The following is a 14,483-nucleotide window of genomic DNA, read 5'->3' on the forward strand; positions in this document are numbered from 1 at the left end:
GATCCAAGTCGATGCAAGGCGCCTGTAGTAGACAACATTCTCTCATATCATTGAGACCCTTGGGAGAGCAAGCCATAACTAAATTATTGCTCCTGTTGTGCGGGATATAAGCGACCGGTGAAATACCTTCAGACTCCAAGAAGAATCTAATAATTACAATTCCGAAAAAAGCAGGTGTTGACAGGTGTGGATACATCCGGTACCACAGTTTAGTATGCCATACTTTTAAAATACTGACACGAATTATTTATTAAAGAATGGAAAAAATTGGTAGAAGTCGAATCTCGGCGAATATCAGTTTTGGTTCCCGAGAAATTTAGGAACACGGGGCACAATACTGACCCTACGACTTAAAGGACTCCACCTGCTTACCTGCATGTTTACTTGCTTGCCCCCATGGAGCGGACCCGGGTTCGATTCCTGGTCGGGTTGGAGATTTTTCTCCGCTCATGAACTGGGTGTTGTGATGTCCTCATCATCATTTCATCTTCATCACCAGCACGCAAGTCGCCTGTGGGGTCGACGGAAATAAGACTCGCACTCGACGGCCGAACTTCCCCGGATGAGGCCTCCCGGCCAACAATGCCACACGCTCATTGCATTTTTTTGTCTTAGAAGATAGATTAAAGAAATATAAACCAACGTTTACATCATCTGCAGACTTAAAGAAAGTTTTGACCATTTTGACTGGAAAAACTCTTTGAAATTTTGAAGATAGTGGGGATAAAATGAAGGAAGCGAAAGGCTCTATACAGATTGCAGTTATAGAAGTCGAAGGACGTGGAAAAGAAAGCAGTAGTTGTGAAGGGAATGAGACAAGGTTGTAGCCTACCCCCCATGTTATTCGATTTGTAAACAGAGCAGGCAGTAAAGGAAACCAAGGAAAACTTCGGAGAAGTAGTTAAAGTTCAGGGAGAAGAAAGAATGACTTTGAGGTTTGCGATGGAATTGTAATTCTCTCGGAGACAGAAAAGGACTTCGGAGTGCAGCTGAACGAAATTGATTTAAATCTTGAAAAGACATTATAAGATTGACATCAACGGAAGTGAAGCAAGGGTAATGGAATGAAGTCGAATTGAAACAGGCGATGCCGAGGGAATAAGATTAGGAAACGCTACACTAAATGTACTCAATGAGTTTTGCTATTTGAGTAGCACAATAACTGATAACGGCCGCAGCAGAGAGGATATAAAATGCAGACTGGTTATAGCAAGGAAAGCATGTCTGAGAAAAATGGATCTGTTAACTCCAAAAATAAATTTAAGTGTTAGAAAGTCGTTTCTGAAGTTGTTTGTCTGAATCGTAGGCTCGTACGAAAATGGCACGTGGACGATAAGCAGTACAGACAATAAGAATAGAAGCTTTTGAGATGTGGTGCTAGAGAAGAATGCTGAAGATTAGATGGGTGGACTAGTAACTAACCAGGAGATATTGAATCAAACTGGAGAGAAGAGATTAAAAGAAGTAATCGATTAACTAAGACACATTCTGAGGCGTCAAAGAATTATCGGCATGGTACTGGGGGGCGAGGGGGGGAGGGAGTGTGTGTATGTAGGGGGGCGGGGCGGGAGGGGGAGGAGAATAAAAATTGTAGAGGGAGAACAAGAGATGAACAGAATAGGCAAGATGAGTTGCTGTAGTTATTAGGGGATGAAGATGTTTGTACACGGTACACTAAGTGGGCAGAGCTGCATCAAACCAGTCTTTGGACTACAGATCACGATAATATCATCGCGAAATGAACATTAGGATAGGCGAGCTGGAAATTAATCCCGGATCTTAGCTGTTACATGACAGTAATTTCTGTCTCGCGTCTGCTGCTCTGCCTGACCTATCACCTCTGCCAAGTTGTGTCGTTGGTGGAACTTTTTTCTGAGCCATTACGCAGAGAAGTAGGAACACGTGACGTTACTTCATCATTGTGTGTGCAGGCGCTAGTGTCTTATGACAGTATCACGCGTCAAAGTAGCTGCTAGAAAAGAGTAATGTGGGGGATTAACAATTCGTAGTCAACGCCATCTAGAGCAAAAGCAGGGTGAGGGGGAGACAGAGACAGAGAGAAGAGAGGGGGCGGGAGAGAGAAGAGGGAGGGAGGGAGGGAAGGAGGGAGAGCTCAATTGGACAGCAAAATCAGAGTAGCCAGACAGAAATCTAAGCACTGCTCTTTCTTAATACAGGTTTAGTTTCTTAGTCCCTGTTCGGTAATTGCTTCAAAAATCAATGTGCCGTCCACTAGGAAACCAGATTTTTCGATTGTAGCACAAGTAAGCAGACACGTCAGAGATGACTGCAAACAGCAAACCGTTTACACTCTTCAGTGTACTTCCGCGTATTGCTGTAATAGAGTAGGAGAAAATGAAACTTGTTTCTGAATATTATGATTACTCAATAACATTTCTCAACATGCGTGGAGAGGAGAGATTCTCTTCGCTTAACATGTTTTTTCCTTGAAGAGCAGAAGGAACGAAATTAACGACTGAGTAAGACACAGAAGCATCACACAGCCTGCTACTCACTGACGCAGCAAAGTATTACACGGGAAGAATCTAATAGCTGACCATTTTCGAATAAAATCGAGCTGTTAAGTCAAAATGGCTCTGAGCACTGTGGGACTTAACAGCTCAGGTCATCAGTACCCTAGAACATAGAACTACTTAAGCCTAACTAACCTAAGGACATCACACACATCCATGCCCGAGGCAGGATTCGAACCTGCGACCGTGGCGGTCGCGCGGTTCCAGAATGAAGCGCCTAGAACCTCTCGGCCACTAGGCCGGCGCTGTTAAGTCATATTCTCATCAATACTCCTGATTACGTGTAGTGGTGTAGCTGTGTATTAGTACCAGTCTTAGCTACCCTACGCTTCAGTCTCCGATGGTACGCATTTATAATGTTTTCCTGCATGATTTCAGTCGACACTAGAGACAACACTAATGTTTCCTTATAACCTTTCTGACGTTTATGTAATACCAGCTTATTGCCCGCTGCTTCGCACGCATTTGCATAGTAATATCATCAAAAATATTTTTATAGACATGTATTAGGTCTACTGAAAAATAAATGTAGAAGTATTAATGAGTCGTTTCCTTTTCTATGTAGTTCTAACAAAATCAATTTGTCAGGGTGACTGTCAAATAGCTTTTTTAATATTGTTGACCGACCGCAATATCCTCTAAACTTTTCACCTTTATTAATGCTCCTAAGGCATGGTCTTCTTCGAATGTACTTCTTACCAAAAACCGATTCTATTACCTGGAGTCCAAGGTTTTCGTTAAAAATACCTTTTGCATTCTTGTGATGATTTTCTACAGAAACTTTCATCCTCTAATACATATTTCTTATGTCTAACCCAGAAATGAAATTGGATGGATTTAGCTTTAAAATGTTTTTAATAGAACTAATTATTTTCTTATAAATTTTCATCCAAAGGTTTTTTTTTTTTGCTTCTATCAGAGATGCGAAATACAAATTTTCCTAGATTTAGCTTTGAATGATTTCAAAAGCTTTTCATCCCATCTTACACTCTCTTAGGGGGTTAAATTTCAAAGACACTGAAAGCCGTATTTTTTAATTTCCAACCGATAAGCCAGATACCAATTTTCAAAGATTTAATTTTAAAAACTGCTCTCAAAATGAAACATTTTCATAAAACATTTCATCCCCTCTTTAAGGGTCTTAGCGGTTGAATTTCCAAAACAGTAAAATGTGTGCGTTCTTTATTTTCACGAGAGTAGCCAAATACAAATTTTCATACATTTAGCTTCAAAAATTCTTGCATCATGAAATATTTCCATAAAAGTTTTCATTCCCTGTCTCACTGCCATAAGGACTGAATTTACAAAAACAGTGTGACACATATTTTTTTATTTCTAATCGAGAAGCCAAATTCAAATTTTTATAGATTCATCTTTAAAAATACTTTCACAAAGAAATATTTTCGAAAATACATTTCATCTCTCATTCCTTCCCCTTAGGGGTTGGATTTCCAAACACTGAACACGCGTTTTTTTTTTTTTTTTTTTAATTTCCAGACGAGAAATATAGCTTTAAAAATATTTTAGTTGTTCTTTAATAATTATTTATTTTCAGAAAAAAGTTTCCACCCACTATATTACCCTCTTAGACGTTAAGTTTCCAAACATACTGAAACACGCATTCTTTATTTCTGACCGAGAAGCCAAATATCAATTTTCGTAGGTCTAGCTTCAAAATTGTCTTAACATCAACATATCTTCAAAAAATCTTTCATCCCCTATTTTACCCCTTTATCAGTGAAAGACAAAAAAAAGTAACCTTCTTAAACAACGCCTACAGTATAAGATCAACATCCTTTTCAAGTTTCTGTTCTTAATAATTCGGACAGGGCGATGTGTCAGTGAGTGAGTCAGTTAGTCGGAATGTTGCCATATAGAGATTTACACCTAAGAACAGTAATTAACGCTTGGTTCATATGTTTGAGAAATCACTTTATAGACATATTCGATGTCTTTGTGACATTCTCCAACAAGAAAACGAAAGGCCGCTTGTTGCCTACACTATCTTACCTCGATACACTGTCACTGTTGATCCGGCCAGTAAGTTCTCGAGATTTCTTACTTATTGAAAACACATGGCAATGTGCTGTCTAGAGGCTGCCCGACATCACTTCGATTGATAAGCTGTACCCCAGAGTTGAAGCAGTATGGAATGACGTACCCGTATGTGTTATGGAAGAAAAGTTCGAGTCGATGCCCCACACGGATTAAAGTCATTGTTGCCGCCAGATGTGACAGCTCGGTATCCTAAATTTCGCTCCGTGCACTCACATCGCCTACAAGTTTAATAACGCATTCTTCCTACATATACTGTATACGCACAATAAGTAAAATTTCGTGATTTTTCTTACCTTCCTGGTGCAGCAGTTTTAATGGCCAACAGTGTATGTCCCTTGTGGCAGGGTAACGCAATGTCTTCTATCGATTCTGTTCCCCCAGTAGCGCTGTTCCCACATACCTCGCGAGGAAAGCGCTGGTAGTAGTGTTCTGAAATCATAGGCAGAAACACTAATGACAATGAAAGTCTGAGTCAGGCGTGTTCAGATGGCATCGTGGTTAAGCCAACTGCTCGTGGTAAGAGGGAAATACAGGTTCGTGTCCTGATGTGGCACAAATTTGGTTAAAAGAACACCATCGGTGACCATGGCTGTTTGTTGTGTTGCTGATGTTGGTAATAACTTGCATAATAAACGATGGGAACTGAATACGAAGAATAGTGAGTCTGTTGTCGACAGCCAGTCACAATAATCGTTCATAATTTCTTATGGTTGGTAAATAATGTTAGCAGGTATTTTGTTCTGATAGATTAAGAATTTAAGCAAATCTCGAAGATTTCGTAAAAATCGGAAATAAGACAGAGAATTAAGTTATTTGCAATGACGAATGTATGAGGAGCGTTCAATAAGTCTTTCTTTCTTTTACTTGTGCCTTTTTGCCGTAATGACGCAGGGTCGGCATGGTTAATCGGATTTGGCAAGGTTAATTTAAGGGATGGTTGGATGCCCTTCCTGCCGCCACTCCGTACCTCCTGGGATGGAATTAGTGTACCCCAACTGTGTGTCCAGTGTAATCCATGGAATAGTGCGAATGTGTTCAGGTGTCTGCGGGCCGTGTAACTGAGGCGGGACGTGGGGACCAGCCCGGTATTCACCTAGTGGGATGTGGAAAACCGCCTAAAAACCACATCCAGGCTGGTCGGCACACCGGACTCCGGCGCTAAGCCGCCGGGCGGATCGATCCGGGTCCGGCGCGCCTACCCGAGTCCAGGAAGCAGCGCGTTATAGCTCTCGGCTAACCTGGCGGCTGAGGAACGTTCAATAAGTAATGCAGCACATTTCCTTTCTGAAAGCAGGTTGGATTTATTCAGGATTTCAACACAGCAAATTATTTCCCACTCTTTTGGCTACAAAACCCTTTTTGTCAACATAATCGCGGTTCAACACGACGGTCTTACGCCAGCTTACTGGCAGGGCCTGTATGCCTGCAAGGTACCATACCACTAGCCGACGTCGGAACTTACGTATTGCTGTACTGATGAACTCCCCATCATCCACGTACTGCTTCCTGCAGAGTGCATCCTTCGTTGTGCCAAACAGATGGAAGTCGGGAGATGCGAGATCCGGGCTGTAGGGTGGTTGAAGGACAACCCAGTGAAGTTTTGTGAACTCCTCTCGCATACACAGATTTGTGTGAGGCCTTGCGTTATCATGTAGAAGGAGAATTTCGTTTGCGTTTTTGTGGCAACGAAGACGCTGAAGTCGTTTCTTCAGTTTCCTGGAGGCCGGCCGGGACGCGGGAGATGGGATAGGCTTGAGCGACCTTGTTGCGATGATGACCGACGCCTCGCCCGACTCACCGTGCTTTTGTTCACTACCAGGTCTCCGTAGAAACTCTGCAAGGGCTTATGAATATCTGCAATGCGCTGGTGTTCCACCAACTGAAACTCAGTGACAGTTCTCTGCTTGAAAAGCATCTCCGTTACAGACGCCATTTTGAAAGCTACGTACAGCGTAGACACCTATCGGAACTCTATGAAAGTATAGAGGCTGAAGCGGGAATTTCCGCCATGTCCTTCAACAAATTCTGCATTTTTTCAACCGAAATTGCCTGAGAAAAAATTAGTCTTTCATTCGTATTGAACGTCCGTCGTATGTCTCAAGCTACACTACACATTTATCGACTATGGCAATTGTATTTTCGTGTTGACTTTCGTTAGCCTCATCAGGACAGAAACACATTACCAGATTCCAACCTACCCCTGGGCTCGGGCTACACTACAGGTCACTCTATCTACACATCTAGCTTTTTCAGTCACCAAAGAAACACGGAAATGAGTAACCAACCTTAAAATCCACAATAACCAGTTCACTGGAAGTTAAGCTGGCACTCACCAAATCGAAAACAAATGTAATCAAATAGTAACTGCTGCGGAAAGAAATCATTGTCACTGGCTACCGTATACTATCTCCGGCTGGCTGCTATTAACGTCAATGAACTGCAGACATCAGCACGCAAAGCAAGAACCGCCGACACCGTGAGTGCACTTCAGTAGACAAGAGTACTAAACAAAATGTAGAAGCTCCGAATGAACAACATTGGAAGAGAATTGGTTGCAGCGTTCCAACGAAACAATCGCAAAATTCATCTTAAGACTTTCAAGCAAACCATGAAAGCTTGGTCTGGATGTATAGACGGCGCTCAGTCAGTTGGGTTTTCCATGGCTTAAAAGTGGCAGCCTTTATATGAAACACGACTTCCTTCCGCAGTTACACCAGCATTTTTTCTCCCGCGAGACAAAAAGTTTCCCATGAGTTTGTTCCGCCATTAGCGCAAACTGCTGAACTCCATTTCCGTCACACGCGTACGATGGCATTTTAAAATCTTGACATTTTCCAGAAAACGCTACTGATTCGTTCTACTGTGGCGTCTAAGGCAGAAATTACTGCGTGGTTTATAGCAAAGCTTAGATACCTGCGAGCAACTGAATAGGTTATTAAAAAGTTATACGCGTCACCTTAGCATTGTCTGCAGAAGTTACCGACTGTGTTCGGTGCTAAGGCATTTTGTGCAACTCGCGGGGAAACAACATGGTCTGATTTCTGCGTTTGTCGTAATATTTCTGGTTTTAGTAAAGTAAAAGTACACTACCTTTGGCAGTCACAGAAAAATTGCGCCAGAACGCACCCAGCACACCTCTAAAGCCTTACTAGTTGTTCAGTTATGTTTCACAGATGTGGGATAGCTCAATGTACAAGCTATTTTACACATTTCACTATTGTGTGAGTGTATGTTGATAAACTTTAGATTAGTGTATACAACGGCGAAAAATGCTTTAGCAAAAGTAGCCCTCAATTTATTCGATTATGTTATACAAACAAACACCGTCCGAACAGGCCTGGAACGCCCAACGGTACCGACCGGCCGCCGTGTCATCCTCAGAACTGAGGCGTCACCGGATGGGGATACTGAGCGGCCTGCGGTCAGCCGTTATCAGTTTTCGCGACCGGTGTCGCTACTTCTCAATCAAGTAGCTCCCCAATTGGCCTCACAAGGGCTAAGTGCATCCCACTTGCCAACAACACTTGGCAGACCCGGACGGTTGTAAGTAGGTTGTTTAGGTTTTTATGTTGGTAACGCCACGTAGCGCTGCGTATGAAAATCAATGACTGTGCTGTGTGCAGTCTGTGGCTGGCTGGCATTGCTGGAATATTTGCTATTGTAGTGTTGGGCAGTTGGATGTGAACAGCGCGTAGCGCTGCGCAGTTGGAGGTGAGCCGCCAGCAGTGGTGGATGTGGGAAGAGAGATGGCGGAGTTTTGAGAGCGGATGATCTGGACGTGTGTCCATCAGAAGGAGTAAATTTGTAAGACTGGATGTCATGTACTGATTTTTATATTATGACTTTTGAACACTATTAAGGTAGGCCTAAATACATTGTTTATTCTCTGTCAAAATCTTTCATTTGCTAAGTATGCCTATCAGTAGTTAGTGCCTTCAGTAGTTAGAATCTTTTATTTAGCTGGCAGTAGTGGCGCTCACTGTATTGCACTAGTTCGAGTAACGAAGATTTTTGTGAGGTAAGTGATTCATGAAAGGTAACGGTTATTGTTAGTCAGGACCATTCTTTTGTAGGGATTATTGAAAGTCGGATTGCGTTGCGCTAAAAATATTGTGTATCAGTTGAGTGTTGATCAGAATAAGCAAAGAGAGAAACGTCTGAGTACGTTCAGTTCTGCTCAGCTGTTTGAAAATCAAAAAACGTAAGGGGTTTACCAGCACAGTAATTGATAAATTTTTCTAAGGGGAGGTTTCACGGTGTCCATCGTTTACATTATATGGTGACTAAAAACTGTAAATATCGTATGTCATTGTTGCCTGGGACTCCCCATAGGGTAACTTCAGCCACCGGAGGAAAGAGTATTCTTCCTCCATGCACATGGGTCCTTTCCTTAAGGATATCTGAAAGCTGTGTAGTACTTGTATTTGTGGAGCGGAGGTGAGTGTAATGGATGTTTGACGATATGATGATGAAGATGAGAGAGAGCGCACTCTTCTCCCTACTACCAAGGGGTTCGCCGAGCTCATAAAATCCCCATCAGACGAACGATCACCATCGGCAAGGCCACATCCCCTTACTTCATGAGACACTCCGGAAGTTTTGGAATTTAATACGCGACACTGGCGCATGGACTGGTGATAGGCACGTTATACCATCACCTCACCTTACCGGCCAAATAGTAGCAGTGAAAATTTCATGCAGCACTAGGATTACAACCGGCGGATTTCCGAGTCGAGCACCACCCGAAAGTCGATCGTTAGCGGACTTCGCTACAGAGGCGCATATGTGTTGAGTAAATCAAAGCCGAATAAAGCTGTCATCGACCAGAAAATGTCTTGAATACCGCATTGGTTTCTGGCCGTAGCTACACTCATTGCTAGTGAAATGTCTGGCGCTTTAACTAACAAGATCAGAGTTTTCAATTGTTTCACTTTTACTATTGTTATCATTACTATTATTAATTCAGTGCATTAAAATAATCGCTTACTCTATTACAGCAGCGAAATGTTGCACTGTCCTGCGAAAATGTTAACCATGGCAGCACAACATAAAAAATAAAATCTCGATTGCGTAGCACAGAGAAATTTCATGTTTTCCTGTGGGACAGTTTTAGTTTTAGTTTAGAATTTAGAGTTATTTACGAAGTAACATGACGCTATCCGTAGACTATGTTCTACAGTATTTTTACTTTAGTCCCTTGCTGCGATTAAGGGATGTCTGTAGTACTACAGAATTTGCTGACAACCTGAAAAACAGTTCCATCGCGAGAAACTTGTTTGTGAAGATATAGTATACAAAAACATGTCAGACTAAGATCGTTTTTTGTGTAAGCTTGTAATTATAGATACTATTTTTAAAGATATGCTCCGTAATTCCAGTCGAGTTGTTTGTTCTATATCGAGACTACACAAAAGAGCAACTCCAAGCACCTGGAGAAGGAAACTGGTCGGTCGTCGAAGTATTAGCATGCAACAGAAATAACTCATCTGAACACTTGGATACACGTCTTTAATCAGTCACGCCAAGAACATCTGAGATATATTACTTGAAATTTGAAGTAGGTGGATTATTCACAACAAATTTCATTAAAATATGTATGTGAGGCAGTGGCTGAAATGCCTATCCCTAAAAAGATTAAGTGGAACCACTTCTGTGTGGCTAGGTTTTATTCAGCGAAAGTTTCGTCGTCATGATAGGTCAATTTGGACTTCGTTATTATTTTCAACTCAGGCATAATTCATACGACTGTACCTTCCTGATCGCCAATGATTCAGTTTAATCCTCAACCCTCTCTGCGCTCTCTCGCAGTGGAACTTCAAATTAAATTGTCACTAGCGACCCATTTTTTTATGTGGACGTTGATTTCGGGAGCCCCATGTAACCTTAACAAAACTTTCTAGCATTCCCCCAACCATTTACAACACAAAAACATCACTTAAATGTTATCGATCAGCCGAATAGCCGCGCGCATTAACTTGACATTTCCGGGATTCGGGAGGCGCGCCGGACCTGGCTCGAACCGCCCTGTGGATTAACATAGGGGATCTACATGTTGGCCAGTCTAGATGTCATTTTCAGGCGGTTTTCCACATTCCATTAAATCGGTGCCACACTGGTTCACACCTCCCGCCTCAGCTACAGGCTGCGCAAACATTTAGTATCCGTGTCTGCATAGGATGTACTCGTACATTAGATGCAAACGCATGGGGTATACTGATTCCATCCTGGAGGGTGAATAACAATCTGATGATAGATATTTACTTTCTTCATGCCCTTAACCAGCAGCAGCAGCAGTACTAACTGTTAACCGTACAGTAGACACACACGGAACACTTCATAACAAGTAGGAAGAAGGTCACGGAAACCAGTATTTCGCAAGGCTATCACTTTGCCTACATACTCATCTGTCTTCCAAAGACAGTATAATTTAGGATGGGCAAAACATCTACAAGAGCTTACATACTCCGCAGACCACCGTATGGTGCATGGTGGAAGGTACATTATGTCACTACTAGTCATTTCCTTTCTTGTTCCAATCGCAAACGGAGCGAGAGAGTGTTGACGTTCTTCTGTGAGAACACTAATTTTTCTTATCTTCACGGCCCTTAAGCGAAATACGTGTCGGCGGTTGTGGAATCGTTGTGCAGTAAGCCGCAAATGCCGGTTCTCTAAATTTCCTCTATAGTGTTTCGTGAAAACAACATCGTGTTCTCTCCATGGATTCCCATTTTTCACGAAGCGTCTCCGTAACGCTAGCGTGCTGATCGAAGTTGCCGGTTACAAATGCAGCAGCGCGCCACTAAATTGCTTCGAAGTCTTCCTTTAAAGCGATCTGATTGGGATCCCGAACACTCGAGATACTCAAGATCGGATCGCACTAGTGTTGTATACGCGTTCTCCTTTATACATTAACTATACTTTTATAAAAGTCTCCGAATACTCCGAAGTCGACGACCCGCCTTTCCTACTACCGCCCTTACGTGCTTTTCCACTTCAAATCTTTTATCAACGTTACACCTTGATATTTAATCGACTTGACTGTGTCTAGAAACTCACCACTACTACCGCATTCCAACATTACAGGATTCAATAATATTCTTGTGGGGGCTTGGGTTGCTTAGGGGAAGAAACCAAACAGTTAGATCATCGGTCTCATCGCATTAGCGAAAGATGGGGAAGGAAGTCGGCCGTGCCCTTTCGAAGGAACCATCCCGGCATTTGCCTGGAGCGATTCAGGGAAATCACGGAAAACCTAAATCAGGATAGCCGGACGCGGAATTGAACCGTCGTCCTCCCGAATGCGAGTCCAGTGCGCTAACCACTGCGCCACCTCGCTCAGTCTTCTGGGTATGTGCCGCAATGTCAATGAGTAAAATCCTCTTACGTTTCGGCCACTGTTGCAAGTGACCTTCCTCAGGGTGTAATGCTATCTGGTGACTGAGAAAAATTTTAGTTCTTATATGTTGCCGCGCGGGATCAGCCGAGCGGTCCAAGGCGCTGCAGTCATAGACTGTGCGGCTGATCCCGGCGGAGGTTCGAGTCCTCCCTCGGGCGTGGATGTGTGTGTTTGTCCTTAGGATAACTTAGGTTAAGAAGTGTGTAAGCTTAGGGACTGATGACCTTAGCAGTTACGTCCCATAAGATTTCACACACATTTGAACAATTTTTTCTTATATGCTGGCGGAAGAGGTTGAATTCTGATAGGGTACTGAGGATGAGAGGAGGGTTGCTAGACGTTCTTTATTGTTTGTTTGAAATAATAAGAAAACATACCAATAGCGGACTCAAGTACTCCTGCTCCTCTTCCTCAATATACAATCAGAATTCGATAACAGCCTCTTCCGTCAGTATACAAGAACCAAAATTTTTAGCATCCAGTATTTAGCAAGAAACACCTGAGAATGGCCGTTTGCAACAGTGGCCAAAACGTCGGAGAATTTCACTCATTGACAATGCGATCAAATACCCAGAAAAATTTTATTGAGTGTGACAATAACCGCGGAAACTTACGCTTGCATTACTGGATTGTTTCTCCCACATTGTGCGCTAACGTACATTTTCTTCTGCATCTATAGCAAGCTGCCATTCATTATGCCACAGAGAAAATCTCTGCAAGTCATTCTCTATCCTCGTACAGATACTCAACGAAGATACTGTCCCGGATACTACAGCGTCATCAGGAACGGTGGCATATTGCTGCTCATCCTATCAGTCAGATTATTTATGTACGCAAAAAAAAAACGTGTTAAGTCGGTGATCAGCCTCGCTGAGCCACTAGCTGTGTTCAGAACGCAATCGGCTGCGCTTACCTTATTGCGGTGTCTGACGGTGCGGTGATGTACGGTTAGCCAGTGCGGAAAGGCTGCAGTTGGCGGAGCCGGCGAATCGTCGGCCGAGCATCCGTGTGGGCTGTGAGGTGGTAGCAGCAGCAACAGCAGCAGCAGAGTCCCCTATGTGGTCCGCGGTGGGAGGGCGTCTGCGGCAGACTGGATGACCGCGCCGGCGAGCCCCAGACCCAGCCAACGGGCCGGGGCTTGCCCCTCCACCGTCACCGCTGCCTTCACCCGCTGCTCCAGTGACGCACTCAGCACTGCAGGCTCGCTTTGCGACGGCACGGGACGTGCCTTTAAATATACTGTGTTCTCCTATGTCGTTGTTGTGGGCTTCAGTCCTGAGACTGGTTTGATGCAGCTCTCTATCCTACTCTATCTTGTGCAAGCTTCTTCATCTCCCAGTATTCATCTCTTGGTCTCCCTCTACGACTTTTACCCTCAACGCTACCCTCCAATACTAAATTGGTGATCCCTTGATGCCTCAGAACATGTCCTACCAACCGATCCCATCTTCTAGTCAAGTTGTGCCACAAACGCCTCCTCTCCCCAATCCTATTCAATACCTCCTCATTAGTTACGTGATCTGCCCTTCTAATCTTCAGCATTCTTCTGTAGCACCACATTTCTAAAGCTTCTATTCTCTTCCTTTCCAAACTATTTATCGTCCATGTTTCACTTCCATACATGGCAGCACTCCATACAAATACTTTCAGAAATGACTTCCTGACACTTAAATCTATGCCCGATGTTAACAAATTTCTCTTCTTCAGAAACGCTTTCCTTGCCATTGCCAGTCTACATTTTATATCCTCTCTATTTCGACCATCATCAGTTATTTTGCTCCCCAAATAGCAAAACTCCTTTACTACTTTAAGTGTCTCATTTCCTTATCCAATTCCGGCAGCATCACCCGACTTAATTCGACTACATTCCATTATCCTTGTTTTGACTTTGTTGATGTTCATCTTATACCCTCCTTTCAAGACGCTATCCATTCCGTTCAACTGCTATTCCAAGTCCATTGGTGTCTCTGACAGAATTACAACGTCATCGGCGAACCTCAAAGATTTTATTTCTTCTCCATGGATTTTAATACCTACTCCGAATTTTTCTTTGGTTTCCTTCACTGCTTGCTCAATATACAGACTGAATAACATCGGGGAGAGGCTACCACCCTGTCTCACTCCCTTCCCAACCACTGCTTCCCTTTCATGCCCCTCAAGTCTTGCAACTGCCATTTGGTTTCTGTCCAAATTGTAAATAGCCTTTCGTTCCCTGTATTTTACCCCTGCCACCTTCAGAATCTGAAAGAGAGTATTCCAGTCAACATTGTCAAAAGCTTTCTCTAAGTCTACAAATTCTGGAAACGTAGGGTTGCCTTTCCTTAATCTAGGTTCCAAGATAAGTCGTAGGGACAGTATTGCCTCACGTGTTCCAATATTTCTACGGAATCCAAAATGATCTTCCCCGAGGTCGGCTTCTACTAGTTTTTCCATTCGTTTGTAAAGAATTAGCGTTAGTATTTTGCAGCCGTGACTTATTAAACTGATAGTTCGGT

The 14,483-nt window shown here is 43.1% G+C and overlaps 1 protein-coding gene across 2 annotated transcripts in view; it reads right to left on the reverse strand.

Moving 5' to 3' along the window:
• Window positions 1-13,197, reverse strand: part of LOC126267332 (facilitated trehalose transporter Tret1-like) — a 116,417-nt gene extending 103,220 nt beyond the window's left edge. Inside the window, exons 1-2 of one of the 2 annotated variants that reach the window (XM_049972436.1) lie at window positions 12,902-13,197; window positions 4,886-5,021 (exon numbers count right to left, since the gene is read on the reverse strand). The gene's annotated coding sequence lies outside the window, so the exon portion shown is untranslated. The remainder of the gene's footprint in view (window positions 1-4,885; window positions 5,022-12,901) is intronic. The other variant, XM_049972437.1, reaches the window with a different exon arrangement.
• Window positions 13,198-14,483: the final 1,286 nt, after the last annotated feature.

This window comes from Schistocerca gregaria, chromosome 4 (genome assembly GCF_023897955.1).
Source record: "Schistocerca gregaria isolate iqSchGreg1 chromosome 4, iqSchGreg1.2, whole genome shotgun sequence".
NCBI classification, from domain to species: Eukaryota; Metazoa; Arthropoda; class Insecta; order Orthoptera; family Acrididae; genus Schistocerca; species Schistocerca gregaria.